We start from the raw sequence: 16,432 nt of genomic DNA, 5'->3' as shown, positions 1-16,432 counted from the left end.
TTTACCCACCATGAGGCATACAACCAAGAACTCCAGTTATTACAGTGACCAATATACGTAAACTCTCGCTTCATTTACCCACCATGAGGCATACAACCAAGAACTCCAGTTATTACAGTGTCCAGTATACGTAAACTCTTGCTTCACTTACCTACCACGAGGCATACAACCAAGAACTCCAGTTATTACAGTGACCAATATACGTATACTCTTGCTTCATTTACCCACCATGAGGCATACAACCAAGAACTCCAGTTATTACAGTGTCCATTATACGTAAACTCTTGCTTCACTTACCCACCATGAGGCATACAACCAAAAACTCCAGTTATTACAGTGTCCAATATACGTAAACCCTTGCTTCACTTACCCACCATGAGGCATACAACCAAGAATTCCAGTTATTACAATGTCCAGTATACGTAAACTCGTGCTTCACTTACCCACCATGAGGCATACAACCAAGAACTCCAGTTATTGCAGTGTCCAATATATGTAGAAAAACATAAAATGTAGTCATTTCTTCTAAAAGATTTAATCTGCTGACCTACGCTCAGACCAAAGAATTGTTAACTGAATGTAGTTGCAGCCAGAAATCATTAAGGATATTATTAGAAACAATTCTCTACAGACCTGATGGCCCATGGTTGGGGTCCCATAGATGAAAAATTGTTCTTTACAACTTGGAGCTGTGTGTATGCCCATGCTATAAGAGTGACAATTACATCCACCTATTTCAATTCAAGTGTCTCGGAATTGGAAATTGGTACTCCTTACTAGCTGCTTTCCCCCTATCTGTTCAAAGTTAGTAATGACTAGCACAGATAACCTTTGTATAGATTTGCTCAAAAGTATAACTGAAACAAATTCCATACAGACCTTGTCAGTATTAAAACATTTAACATCTAAGACTATCACACTAGACTCAAAGAAATCCATAGATATTTATGCTTTGTATCCTATTATTAATGCATTGTACGTACATTGTGCTGCTTTCAAAGTTAACTAAAACTAACACGTTTATCGATAACTAAAGAACGTCATTATTACCTCCACCCCCTACGTGTGAGTGTGCTTGTCAGCAAGAATTCTCCAAAACAGCGGGATGGATGTGGACGAAAGTTGGTGCACATATGGACTATGACCCAACTTAGAAGTCATTAGTTGTTGGAGGACCAGGGTCACAGCAAGTTCACGAAAAAAAATCCATAGCTGTTAACATGGGGACTGGTTTTTCTCACTATTTTTGCTCTATATTTAAGTCAAAAATGATTGGATTATGATGAACATATGTAGAATATTATTCCTCATTGTCCTGCCAAAAATGGTCCGTGTCCGCTAATAACGACGGACATACAGACGCATTTTTTTTTGACAACCGAATATGGTCAACCCTGTTTCAAACGTATTATTGTCTTGCTCGAAACCAAACTGTCAGTTCAATCGTTGTAAAAAAGTACAACGCCAATGATACATTGTGTGGTGATGTCACAAGTATCAAGATATTTCAGGAGTGATTGTCCATACCTTAATACTTCAGAACGTAATTACTGTGTGTATTGTAGAAGTTGCTTGTTATTGTGTGTAGCCAAGAGCCCCTCTTATTGATTGCGAGTCGAGCACTCTAACCACCTGGCCTTGCCAGTCCCTGGTAGCTTGCCTCACATGTAAACTTTCTAAAACCAAGATGATTTGTTTCCTTTTAACTAGGAATGAAAGTACAACTCGCGTAACCTGTAACGACTTAAAAATAGCCATAATGGCCCTCAGTTGATATGAACAGTAAAGTTAGAAGGAATAAAAGCTGTGATTTCTCTTAGCAAACTGTGACCTGCCTTGTGTATAAAAATAATAACTTTTTTAAGAAAAAAGATTTTTCAGATTAATTCATATTCGACTAGAAAGTTAAATAAGTCAGGTGTTATCTAGTGGTTAATGTAGCGGGCTGAGTTCCCGCAAGTTCAACGTTTAAGCCGATGATGTATCGCTGATCACACACTGCATTTTCAATTGTTTTTTTTTTTATATATATATAAAAGTTGCAGACAATCCATTTATTCAGTTAAGAGTAGAAGTGGTTTCTTCTCCTTCCTGTCGGCAGTGCTAAATCCTCAGTGTTTCTGACCTGGCCTTTTAGCCCGTGTGTCGCATAAAGTGCTATTCAAGCTGAACTACCACAGAAAGTTGGTGTGTTAATAGTTACTACTGGCTCCTTTACACGCATTAGATATAATTGATGTTTTAAATCAATACATTATTTGGATGGTTCCAGATTTAATGTGTTAATATAATTGTTGAAGCTAGCAGAGTTAAAACATTTAACATATATTAAAACTAAAAACTAGTAACAATTAAAATTCAAGTTCTGAGCTTTACTGTTGTTGAGTCTGAATAGCTCGCCACCAAATACACGCTGTTATATTGGTTGGGCTTTTTCAACTGTTCCAGAACGACAGACTTTAATTGGTTCATTAAATAAAGGGATTAACTTCAGTGGATCATTTCGTCGACGTGATTACAACAACTTCATGCTTTATAAAGAAGATGCCTTTTTTTTTAAAGGTTTTACTAATATTTCAAGCTTGCATGAACTTCAAATTGACAGGCTTAAAATCTGTAATAAAATTCTACTGTAATAGAATAAAGAAAGAAAATAAATGTCACTTTCGAAACGCAAGTGTGTTGATATTAATTTGAACACTGGAATGGAGTTATAGATAGCGTCATCTATTGACAAATATTTAAAGTTAACGATTCTTAACATTTTTCATTCTATCGTTTTGATATTAGCAACATTAATTAGTCATTTCACTGTAAGAGCTTATAAGATGAAATAAACTTATTTCGCTAGTTATTGGAAGTTGTATAACAGTTTCATGTACTCTATAACATTAAGTCATTAATTTAGCTGTATTGGTGTGGTGTTCTCAGATTCACTGGCTTTTATCAGAATAAGCGAGTAAGATCCGAAAAAAATAAGAGATCCGTCGGATACTATACCACGGGGTTAAAGGTCTGACTTTCCCCTACTGTGATTAAGCCTGACGCAGAGTTTTATAAATCGTCAAACTTTGTTATCACACTCAAATCTAAGTTGATCTTTAACAACGGGAAATGTTTCTGGTGTGTTGTGAAAAACTGGAGAGATATTTTAATAAGTTTCTCCCAACACCCCAAGCTTGAAGTTAAGTTTCCAACTAAACGTGAACTAAAGGGGGAAAAGTTAAATAAGCGTTTAATCTCGCAGTGAAAACTAAAGCACGAAATAGGTCATCTTTAAAATCTGCATGGGCTCTAAATCTACAAACTAACTTAACCAAAGAACGTACTGAAATTAGCTAAAATCACAGAAAAATAAGGGAGAACATAGTAATATATACAAACACACTCACTCTCTCTCTCTCTAGTTGTGTGTGGTGTTCACGTCAAACAACATCCTGTTCACCACAAGAAATGACCACTGTCAATATCTACAATGTTTCATTCTACAGTAACCTTTCCTAATGGGGAAACCATAAGTCTGTGGTGACTGACTGATGTAAAACCAACACAATGTGCGCTGAAATTTTGAAAATTGTATCTAGTAACTAAAGGAGTAGAAAACGCATGATAGCTTTGCATACCGCATTTCTTCTCCTCCTTTTAAATTCAGGCCGACCAATTAACGATTAAGAATTAAATCGTGCATTGATCAAGAAATCGGTACAACCTGCTCTCACTCGTATAAATCAATTTGCCTCACTAAAAACAAACAAGTAAGACAGGAAAATAAATCAACAAATCTAGCACAAAATATTAAAGGTAAAATTAAACACAATGAAATGAAACGTTTTAATAATGATCACTTATCTCATTTAGGAGAGTATAGCTAACATTATGCAATACGAGAATAAACCGTTTTTAAAAAATAGCTAAATAAAGTTTTATTTGTAGTTAAGCATAAAGTTACATAATAGACTACCTGTGCTCTGCCCACCATGGGTATCAAAACCCCGTTTCTAGCATTCTAAATTCGCAGACATACCGATGTTCCACCATAGCTAAACATGACCTTCAAAATTCAAAATAACTCTCTTTTTTGTTTTAACACAAAAAAGCGAAAGAAAATATAAAATGAACCCTTTTAAGAGCTCACACGCACTGGCATATCCAGGAATTTGAAGGGGGCAAGTCTTAACATTCATATTTGCATATCATTTATTTTTATAATATTTAAACTTTATTATTTCCTTTACATTAGTTAAATGAGTGTTATAACATGTCACGTTATTGACGTCACTCAGCTAGCGCGAAACGTGACTACACTGAAGTTGGGATTTTGGAAACCGTGAATAGGATTTTGAGTGAGCTAGATGTAAGTTGAAGCTAAAGAATATAAAACTGGGAAAATTTACATAACGAAATTAGGAATTGTAGGGAAAAACTGGTGAAAAATAAAAATACAATCCAAAGGGAGGGGGACGGTATGGCCGCATGCTCCCTCCCCGGCTACACCGGTGCACACACACACACACATGTAGAAAATAAAAAAGTACAGGAAAGTCTCAGAATAGAAAACTCGGCAAAACAGCCTTGTTTCTTAATTTGGTAGAGGGAATAACTTCTCACAATTGATTAGTTGAAAACAAATTAGCCAGAAGGGCTAAGAATTTGATCTTAAATAGTAAACATCAGGATTGAAAATTTAGGTTCAAACAAACTCTGACTGGTCGGAAAAGCTTGAACGAAAGTGTGGGTTAAAGATGTAATGACAAGGTTATAATGATTCTCTGCCCTATAAATTTTTTTAGGAGCTCATTGTCAAAACTACTGTTGTAGTCAAGTGATATGTCTACAATACTTACGTGTATACTCACATGTATCCTGCCTGTAAAACGTATATTCCTACACTTCCTGTAGACAGCCTGGTCCACTTGGGCATCCACGAATCTCCCACTTCATCTTCATAGAGCTGTGAATTCCATGGTTGTCATCATCCTAACAATAGTTCATTGGTATCCAACCACATTCCGTCCATTATCACTTGGTTTTATATAAAATAGGTTCTAGTGGGAAATAAACAAGGGGAGGGGCGAGACTGCGAAAACAGGTACTCACACTAGTAACCATAATAGATTGGTCACCCTTTCAGTCCTTAAGGCATTATAATGTGACGGTCAGTCTTACTATTCGTTGGTAAAAGAATAGCCCAGCGTTGACGGTGGGTGGTGTTGACTAGCTACCTTCTCTTACCTCACTGTGGACGTTGCAGTATATCCGTTCTACGAGGAAGACCATACTTCACATCCACAGGAAGCATGTTTGATAAACATCTAGTCAATATCTGTTCCATTATATGGTAAGCCATCATGATGTATGACAATTGTTCATCCCAGTAAGTTCAGCTGAGATAATGAACATGGCAAACTTGGAAGATTTGCTTACCCATTCTGCTAAGTAACCATCTGACTAGGGAATGATAAGGTGAAGTATGGATCTTCGCCACGCTTTACATAATTCACAGAATAAATGGTTGTTGAAATAAACTTTCTGATCTATGCGGATCTCTTCTGAAGATCCAAACTGTGCTGTCCAGTGCTAAACCAACGCATCAAATACGGATCGTGCCAATGAATTGTCAACTGGATATGCCTCGGCTCACTTTGTGAAGTAGTCAGTAGTGAGTAATATGTACCAATGACCTCCCTCGGTCTCCAAGAGTGGTCACATAATATCCAGGATTATCCTCTTCAAAATAAAACCAACAATTCTTTGTTGGAGTTTACCCTATCTGGGCTAGTTCTTTCTCAAGGTAACACATAATGTACAGTATTCCTAACAGTGCCAAACAATTTGACTCAAATTTAGTCAAAAGAACTGTTGTCGAATGTTAATACAAGTGCAAGCAATAACATGGTTCCCTCCAGTTTTTTATTTTTCTCTTTAATACATAAGACCAGGCTTGCCCTGGGAATGTTAGGATTTGGCAGACTTTTTCTGTAGACTTTAAGCACGTTTGATTTGAGTTAAACGTTGCCATTTAATAAGTAGACTTCAGAAAACTTTTAGAATATAGGTTTTTGCTGATATCTCGTTATTTTAGACGTTTATTTTTAAGACTATGAGTAATTTTTAGTGAGTCTGACGTTAACGATTTTCATAATTAACGTGAGATTTATTTAGTGTGGAACAGTAGATCAACCGAGTTATGCTCGTTAAAAATTTGAAATGAAATAGAACATCTTCAAATCTAACTCCCTAGTAGAGGGAACTGCCCATTGTGGCAATTAAATGTATATTTTAACGTGTTTATTTTTAGTAAAGACTGTTTATTCTGATTGTACATTGTGTTCAGTCTCTCATTATTTCTCACGAACCTAGTTGATCAGAGGATATCGAACTTCTCCGCAATTAGCTAGATATCTTGACGAATTTCTTATCATTCAGCGGACCTATCATATCACACTTGGGGGAATCAGTGGTATCTACAAATATCACAAATGTATATCTTCCTGCTATCGAACTCTATAACTGGACAGTAATATGTAGCCATTTATTTCGGATGTTAAGACTAATTTAAAGGTACACTGTCCACGTTGTTAATGGTCTTTCATTGATCACTAGACCACGTTAGGGAGGATTTATGGAGGGTCAGAGAATCAATGATGCGAGAAGAAAACAACTAGTTTTTATACGTCATGTAAGCAAGTTTGTCCATTCTTTCTTCAATGTTAAGTTTTATGAACAGTAATGGTTAAAATGTCAAAATATGCATAATATATTATTTGTTTTATTCGTTAGCTTAATGTGGTGAAGGCGCTCGTTTCGCAATTTGAGAGTTGCGAGCTCGAATCCTGTCACCGAAGATACTCATCCTTTTAGCCACTGGGGTGTTATGATGTACAGTCAATTCCACTTTTCATTGGTAAAAAAAAGTAAAAGTATCCCAGAATTTGAGGTGGGTGGTATTGATTATCTGCTTTCTCTCTGGTCTATCACTTTTAAATTAAGAACAGCTTGTGCAGATAGCTCTCGAGTTATTTTGCAGGAAATTCAAGAAATAAACAATTATTAGCTTAGTAGATGGATGTAGGTGTAACCTAGGCTCTCAAGCTAGCTGGACCACCTGATGAAACATTATTGGGATCATAAGTTTTTGTTTTATGACAATGCAGACTCTTAATTAGACCAGGATATTAAATTAGTTACATTAAATGATGGTTAATTTTGAGTTATAATCTACGTAAGTAACTTGCTTTGATCTTGAGTTATTGATAACTACATCTGGTTTCGTATTTAGCAAACATGTCAATATTTATTTCGATAACAAAAAAATGGCAGATAAATGTTTTCAACTAGTCTATACTCGTTCTGAAATCTCAATAAATTTGTAATATATTTCATTGTACAACAACGATATCGATAATAGATACAGAGACGGCGCTAGCGTGTGGGGGACCATGACGGGGATCCCCGAATTCTAGTCAAAATTACAAAAATCTACAGAGTTATCCAACTTTAATAAACAGTGAAAAATATTGCTGTGCATTCCCGCCTAGGCCTGCTGAGTTATTTCACTCATTGATAAAGCATATGCAACGTATTAAATATCACCGCATCCGTATGATTACAGAACTGTCCCTGTGTACGCTGGTAACTGAGCGAATTTTTTAAAAGTGTTTATTCTATACGTGTATCAGGTTTTGCTATGTTTGATTCCGTTTACACCGAATGCACTGGTATTATTTTTTCACGTTCCTCATTTGTCTAAATAGGTGGCGTGATTACTTAATAAATATGAAGTAGTTAGGTATTATATATATATATATATGGAGAAAAACATAACTGTATAAAAACATTTAAAGGTTAATATTATTAATTAAAAGGAAATATTATGTTGAAATACTTAAAATATATGCGGTCATAGCTTTAAGAGGAAAATGTACGTGAACATTGAAGTCTAAATTCTCCTGCGAGATGACTAATGTAATAACATTGCGCGTGCGTTCTTAAATTAGAGGTTTAGTAGCTTGTGGTTGGGTCCACGAGGTGTCGCCCCTGCTGTTAAGGTGACTCGGCCATTACTCGATAAAGCAGAGTAACTAGTGGCTTAAGAGTAATTAGGCATTACTTGGATGTGGGAAGGAAAGAAGAAGAGATGAGGAAAGGGCGCTAGTTGTCAGCGTCCACTGTACGTTTTCAGCCGATCTGTGACAGAATGGGGCATTCTCGCGATACAACAGAAGCTTTTGTGTTTGTGTGTATTTGCAATTGTCGTCGTGATAGCAGGCTTCCTCGGTTATTCCTTACGTCTCGGCGCAAGCTTCGCTGTTGGTAAAATAGACGAAACATGCAAGCGCTTGAAGCAGTACGTAGGAAAATCGCGATTTTTCAGGACTCGGGCTTGAAAGTGAGACATTTTTTTTTTAATATGTGGTGTCATTTGTGTCTTTATTAACGTTTCATCACATGAAGCGCGAGAAAATATCGATGGTTTTGATGAGTTAAAACTATCTTTTATCACCAAAATCAGGTGTTTTTGTTGAACTTGAAGATAGAAGATTAGATATTTCCTAAAACCCACAAGTATCAAATATCATCAGTACCACACACATAGTCTCAAATAAACTAAAGTAAGCCTCTTACTTACGAAAAAAAATTGCTCGTTTCGTTACTATCGTGACCGTTGTTTGTTAGAAAATAGCGTATTTTTGCGTTTCCCCCGGCATAATGTAAGTATTTAACAAAAAATGTATCTTGTACTAAGTTATAGATAGACAAACTAACTTGCTGACAAAGTAATAATAATATGGCTACAATAGAAATTTGGTTAATTATGTGTATGTGTTTAATTATATATATGTGTGTGTGTTCGTGTAAATTAGGCACGATTTAATTACAGTTTCAGTATAAACTATAATACAGTCAACATTCAAATGACACTGTTGCATCGTATTTCATATACACGTGATTTTTTCTCCCTTCATAACTTTTAATATTACGAGTTGGTATTTGTGTTAGTTACTAAACGATAAATTAGTAAAACGCTTTGGAGGACTGTATGTTTCTTTAAGTGATAGAGTGCCATCTAGAATACTAGTACTACTACTAGACCAATCAAACTGTATACATACGAGCTGTAAGTGTTATAATGTACAACTTAAACATGAATGCTTGCCACAAAATTTACGGTTGTGGCGGTTTAAGTCTAGATTTAAAGGATAAGAAACTCAACATGAAAAAATGCTATGCATATACACCTACTGTAGAACCCTCAGATCAGAGTAATATGCAGATTATATCATGTGCTGAAAGAAGCCTGTTTCTCAAACAAAGCATTTTATTTTTCATTTTTGTGCGCCTTTACTACCGCACACTGCATTTCATTTTGTTCTTACTAGTTAGCAGTCATATGGCTAATGAGAACGTGTACCTTGAAATGACATTTCAATGCTAACAAATTTCTGTCTGTATACATTTGTTAAAAGTGGGAACATTCCAAGCCTCTTTTTTAACTTCGTGTTTGTTTACACATAGCTTACAAGTTTACTTTTTAACCTGCTCTTTTCTTACACATAGCTACAAGTTTACTTTTTTAATCTTCTTTTTGTTCACACATAGCTTACAAGTTTACTTTTTTAACCTGTTTTTTGTTTATACGTAGCTACAAGTTTACTTTTTTAACCTGCTCTTTGTTTACACGTAGCTACAAATTTTACTTTTTTTTTTAACCTGTTCTTTATTTACTCACAGTTATTAGTACATACAGTTATAATCAGTTCTAGGAAATTGTTAATACACAAAAAAGACAGTGGAAGGATCTGAACGACAGTTATAGACATAATAATATTATACAATCAAAGCTGTGAGAATCAAAATGGATAATGATTACATGAAAGTACAAAAATTATAAATTATAGCTCAAGGTTATACAAAACTAATACTGAGTGACACAAAACGTACACCAGAAAGTAAACACGCGAAAATATTACGGAAGTTGTTTCCCGTATAAGTTATGTTTCTAAAGTCAGCATCCACGAAGGAGTCTTGCAGGATAACGTAAACTTCATAGTACTGGGTAGGTAATTTTGCGTGAAAATGCAGAGGTTTGGTTTGAATTTTGCGCAAAGCTACTCGAGGGCTATCTATCTCCGTTAGCCGTCCCTAATTTAGCAGTGATAGAGTAGAGGGAAGACAGTTAGCCAACAACAGCCACCGCCAATTCTTGGCTACTATTTTCACCAACGAGTAGTAGGATTGACCGTCACATTATAACGACCTCACGGCCGAAAGGGCGACCCTCAGATTGCAAGTCGAGTGTTTTAACCACTAAGCTATGGCAGGCCCTAAAAATACAGAGTAATGAGTAAACAACGCTGAATAAACAGCAAAGAAAGTAATAAAGTTAGTCTGTTTAAAGATCCAACATGCTTTAGGTTAATAATCCCGGTAAAAAGCATTAATTGTCCTCATAACCTAAGTTCTGTTTAATCCATTTTTACAATGACACTGTTTTCACTTCAGCTTCCTTATCAAAATAAATTATTTAACCCGTCCTTTCAGTGACAATGTTATCCATTGTTTTCACTTCGGTTTTATCATCAGTCTGCGGGTCGCGGGATAGATACCCTTTACCGAACACGCTTGCTGTTTCAGCTACTGGGACGTTATAATGTGACGGTTAATTCGACTATTTGTTGGTAAAGAGTAACCCAAGAATTAGCGGTGGATGCTGTTGACTAGCTGCTTTCTCAAACTATGGTACGCGTACCAACAGGTTGTTGTCATCAACTGGTACGCCAAATGAGTCATTTGTGAAGTAGATAAGAAACTATATAGTGGTACAATAATTTGATCAAAATTTTAAAAGTGGTGCTCAAAGAAATAAGTTTGAGAATCCCTACTCTAGATTAATTATATTTCTAATTATCAGAAGTGCATAACATATGGCCTGCGGACCAAATTTGGTCCGCCAGCTCATTTTGTACTGCCCATGACACGAAATTATAGTGTGCAAAGTTGATTTTTTTTGTTGTTGTTTTTTAATTTGATGGAAACATTTGTGTCGGTTATTAAATTTAATAAGCGTTTCTGCGCTTCAATTTAATAGAACTTTTGTTAAATAGTATTTAGAATTAGTAGAAAACTCTAAGGGCTCAAACATTTTTTTGGAGGAAGAAATATTATGGCCCGCCAAGTCTCAATCACATTCCAAATTGGCCCCGACAATAACTGTGTAGTGCACCCCTGTTTCTAGAATATTATTTCAAAATTAAATACGGCTAGCACAGACAGCCCTCGAGTAGCTTGCGCCAAATTCAACAAACAAACAGTTACGAAGAATTCTGTTGGCTGGCTTTATAGTGTTGATCTCACAGGAAAAACAAACGGAAAAGGAAATGCATATATACTTATGGCATTTTGTTTAATATGAAAAACTAAATGTGTACCAAACATCGTTCATACAAAAACATTACATGTCTATGTTCTTTCGTTAATAATACAGGCCTGCGATGGTTTTACTGTCTTAAAATGTTTACATGTTCTACGGTAAGTCCTGTACGTTGAATCCGAAAATGATATCCATTTTTCTCCATAACGTACTAATTTTTCACAAAACGTCATAACGCAATACATAAAATAAATATCACAACACGTAGTTTGAGACTAAAAGACGTAGACTTTACAAAAAAAGCAGGATCAAGAGGATGTATATTCGTTTGATATCAATGTTCTTCCCTTTTCTTCAGTTTGTTTGTATTTTTGTTAACAAATAATAATAAAAAATGTTCATTGTGGTAAACGAAATAATAATTTGACTTAAGTAAGTTTTTTCTTCCCGATTTGTAGAAAACCCCTTACGTGATAGAAAGAAAAAAAAATATTATTTTCGAAATCTGCGTAGCTGAATTATGGAAAATTCGTTATTAAAACCAAAACAACAACTTTTATGAAGTTTAAATTCGCAGGCCTGTGTTATTAACTTTAACTTTCTTCAATGTTTTATTGAAGAGATTAGAGCGAAACTACCAAGGAAGTATGACAGCATTTTAGATCAGAAAATGCGATGAGACACTACGATAGCTTCCAAGGCGATAATGCGAATAGTTTTAATCTTTCTTAAACTTCTGCTAAAGAAACTATTTGTTATCAAAGTTTATTACGCCTAATATGACGAGGAGAATCGTGTTTAAAATACCTGGAACTTAAAATGGTGCAACTCTGCATTTTGTAACGTAAAACGACATAAACTTATATAAATATTTTAAGAGCTGTGTAGTTATCCTTAGAAAAGCAATACAAACATTCACAGCTGCTTGAAAAACGTTTCTATTTTCGTCATTATTCCACACTCTCAAAACTCAGGAACAGCTAATCTAAGACTGTAAAGGTTAAGTTCATCTATAAACTAGCCTAAGTAGAGGGCAGGGTAGTGTTCCGAAAATAAAAATATTGTATCTAACTTCTGGTAAATAATGTTATTAAGAGTAACAAATATTTTTATTTCTTGCTTTTCATGTTCATATGTCATGCTGTGTTGTAAACCCACAGGGTGCATAATTCTTCTCGTGATTCATGGCATGCGCACGTTTTACTGACGTCATGATTCACAGCTGATATTCACGTCCCTCCGCTCAAATCTGTCATAACTTTAACAATATTTCAACAAAATAATAATTATTTTTCTATCAAAAACAAAGGAAAAGAAAGACTGAGAATTTATTACGTGATAACAAAAAATTAAATTGGAGAAAGATATGGTTTATTTTATTCCCACTAGATGACACTAGATCAGAAAGAAAAAAAAACACATATAGTACAATGTTACTAATTCTTTCCACATTAAACAATAATTACATTGTATTTAGTTAAGTAAAATCTGAGTATATTTGAACGTAACCTGTCATAGTTGTACCTACTTAGATTAACTTGAAATGTGACGTAATTTATTAATAGTTTCTAACACCAATGTAATTATATTTAAAATTCTTTCTGTCATTGAATTACAGCTTTGAAACAATTTTATGTATGGTTTATGTAATCAGCTAAACTTAGAAGGTTGCATAGAAAAAGGTTTTGATTTTGAATGTGTGTGAGTTTTAATTGAATCTTTTGTTTATGTATTTCGTACCTTCCAGTGGCACAGCGGTATGTCTGCGGACTTGTAACGCTAAAAACCGGGTTTCGATACCCATGGTGGACAGAGTACAGATAGATCATTGTGTACATACAAATTTATTTCGTAATTATGACCAAGCCACAAAGCCTAACTATTGCTACTCCAGATCTTGAACTGCTGAGGAAAGAAGAAAAACAACAGTCAATAGGCAACATTTTACTATCCCCCAGCTTCAAAGTATATGGACTATTTTGTTGTATCTCACGGATTTAAATCCGCCTCGCTAGCTATGAAATCCAGAGCTTACCTTATGGAATTCGAAAAACAACCTTCTCTTAGTGTAGAGGATTTTTAAGTTTCGCTAGGTGAATTTACGATACATGAATAGTTCATAGAAAAAGAACAACGTGTGTAAGAACACTTATATAAATAATATATTTTTATGCCTTTTACAAATATGTATAAAAATAGTCTTTCAGTTTTCAACTAGAGTAAGTCATTATTACCATTTTTGTCTATTTTATCATAAACATTCTAAAAGCTATTTTTAGAACCTTAATGGTGGATGGGAAAAGTTTGGTACATTGACTTACATATAACGTACAAAGGGGACAAAATGAGTTCCATCCAAAACACTGGAGTCATAAATTAAATGTTAACTTTCTGTATATACTTTTATCGAAACAAAAGATATTAAATGGTAGTGTGTTTCAATCCTAAATAAATAAGCTGGAGCTAATTAGAATTGTAATTATTATAAAACTAAGCCGAAGTTAATGAGGCTGAAGCAGATAGTAACTGATCGAAATGAAATGCTTTTTTTTCATACAAAGGACACTTATTATTTCATCGAATCTTTCGAAAGACGATTTTAAGTGTGGCATTTGAAAGGTATATTTAATAAGGATATATTTTACGTATCTGGATTACAATAACAGCATTTTGTAGGTTTATTAACTTCTTAGACAACGTCTAAAAGGTTATAGAGGTCAAAGACAAAAAAGTATTTGAATATCTTATAAAATTAAAAGAACTACATTTTGTAACGTATGTATTTGTTTTCATTATTATTATTGAAACTTGATTATAATAACATCCCTTGTACACAATAGAAACTTGTTAATTCTGATGAAGAGTGATGTTACAGTCCATTAGGATAACTTACAAAAATCAGTTAATTCCTAAGGATTAACAAGGTATAAGCAGCTATATGTACGGCTCTGTATACTTTTAAATGTTACTTTTTTTTCTTTTTTAAAATTTCTGAGTGACCTAAAAGCGTATTAATACTAGTATTCTCGTTATACACGTTAATTAAATCTAAACGAGCCTTTCAGTTTAGATGATTATCCCAATAATTGGCAACGGTACTTACATTCATTAGTTTGGCTATCTTTTGCAGTAATAATAGTAGAGATTTATTGTGACGCCAGAAGGTCAGAAGATGCTGGTGATATTGTATTTCAATAATTGGATAGAGATCTTCTGGAGTCTTTGTCACAACAACTTTATGATATTAATACGACAAAAGGTAGCCAAACTGGTGAAGATGAGGATGAGTATCTAGTGGATGTCATGTTCGTCGAAGAGTACGGTTGGCAATTTGTTCCCAGATGTCCACAGAGGATCAAGATGGCTACTGCGATGTTTAAGTTCGTCCCAATGATGCCAAACTACACTGATATTCAGTAAGTATGTTAACCAATGAATATAGTTGAAGTAACTGTAATGCTCCTAAAACCGGTTACAGACAATACGTGTTTGTTGCTCTGTTGTGTTGAGAGACATTTTGTTAAGAAATAAAGAAGTGCATCATTGTAAGGATGGCGTAGTTATTCACCATTGTAAGGATGGCGTAGTTATTCACCATTGTAAGGATGGCGTAGTTATTCACCATTGTAAGGATGGCGTAGTTATTCACCATTGTAAGGATGGCGTAGTTATTCACCATTGTAAGGATGGCGTAGTCATTCACTGTGTTCAGGTTCTTCTGGTTATTAGTTACTTTTCATAAAGAATTAAAAACTCATTCCCTGCATAAAAAAAACATTACTTATATCAATACATTATCTGTGGCAGCCTGTACTATCAGAACATCCCAAACATGATCAAATGTCTCATGTTATTTTCTCTATATTTGTAAACTGTGGTAACGAGTATAAAAATGGTGAAACGTGGCTCATCAAATCACACCTAGGTATCAACATGTTTGTTGTTCACAGTTTATATTCTAAGCTCCTACCGAAGCTGTATTCTTCTAGTTACACCTAAAACATGTGGATTATAAACCAGTTGTTGTATTTTATGTATTCTTAGAACGATAAGGTTAGAAGAATATGCTTTCTAGCCAATATTGATGGAGTTAGTCAATTAGGACAAAGATGGCGTCCGTTGCTTGCTAGATCAACCGTCTTTGGCTTCGTTGTCATGGTTAGCAGCCTGTACGATCATCTAAGTCTAATATTAATTAGTTAATAATATATATCTAATTACTTTATAATAATAACTAACAAGTTTTTATCATGCGCTTTGACTGCTTATCTTCTGCTTATATGTGTATATACAAAAATAGGATTTGACTTTTCTTATTATTTGTAGAAAGCTAGCAAAGAGGATTTGTTTATACGTATTTTTTCCTACTTACGTACGCAATCATGACGTAAGGAAAGTTTTTTTTTTACTTGTTTAAAATAGAATTCAATGCGTGAAACTATTAGAATTGCCCCCAGTGGCACAGCGGTATGTCTGCGGACTTATAACGCTAGAATCCGGGTTTCGATACCCGTGGTGGGCAGAGCACAGATAGCCAATTGTGTAGCTTTGTGCTTAATTACAAACAAACAAACAAAATAGTTTAAAAGTACACGTCTTCGTTAAGATTCTGAGGCCTATTTATCTCCTTGGCTTACTTGTCTAAAACATGCCCATGGTGGGCAGAACACAGATAGCCCACTGTGTAGCTTAATTACAAACAAACTATTAGAATTAATTACCTTATGGTTGCTAATAAAATAAGAATTCTTAGTGAACAAATCTCGAAATTCGGGCGCCAATATGGAAATTGGTGTTTGTGATTGAACTGATCACTTTTCTCGAAATTCGGGCGCCAATATGGAAATTGGTGTTTGTGATTGAACTGATCACTTTTCTCGAAATTTGGGCGCCAATATGGAAATTGGTATTTTTGATTGAACTGATCACTTTTCTCGAAATTCGGGCGCCAATATGGAAATTGGTGTTTGTGATTGAACTGATCACTTTTCTCGAAATTCGGGCGCCAATATGGAAATTGGTGTTTGTGATTGAACTGATCACTTTTCTCGAAATTCGGGC

General features: G+C 34.8%; 1 protein-coding gene across 3 annotated transcripts in view; it reads left to right on the top strand.

The window, feature by feature from the left end:
* Positions 1–8,071: 8,071 nt before the first annotated feature.
* Positions 8,072–16,432, top strand: part of LOC106462903 — a 67,059-nt gene continuing 58,698 nt past the window's right edge. For 2 of the 3 annotated variants that reach the window (XR_002611370.1, XM_013922869.2), the window contains exon 1: positions 8,072–8,711. The gene's annotated coding sequence lies outside the window, so the exon portion shown is untranslated. The remainder of the gene's footprint in view (positions 8,712–16,432) is intronic. The other variant, XM_013922870.2, reaches the window with a different exon arrangement.

This window comes from Limulus polyphemus, unplaced genomic scaffold (assembly GCF_000517525.1).
Source record: "Limulus polyphemus unplaced genomic scaffold, Limulus_polyphemus-2.1.2 Scaffold1278, whole genome shotgun sequence".
NCBI classification, from domain to species: domain Eukaryota; kingdom Metazoa; phylum Arthropoda; class Merostomata; order Xiphosura; family Limulidae; genus Limulus; species Limulus polyphemus.
The sequence above is the reverse complement of the archived record's forward strand: the minus strand, read 5'-3'. Positions and strand labels throughout refer to the sequence as shown.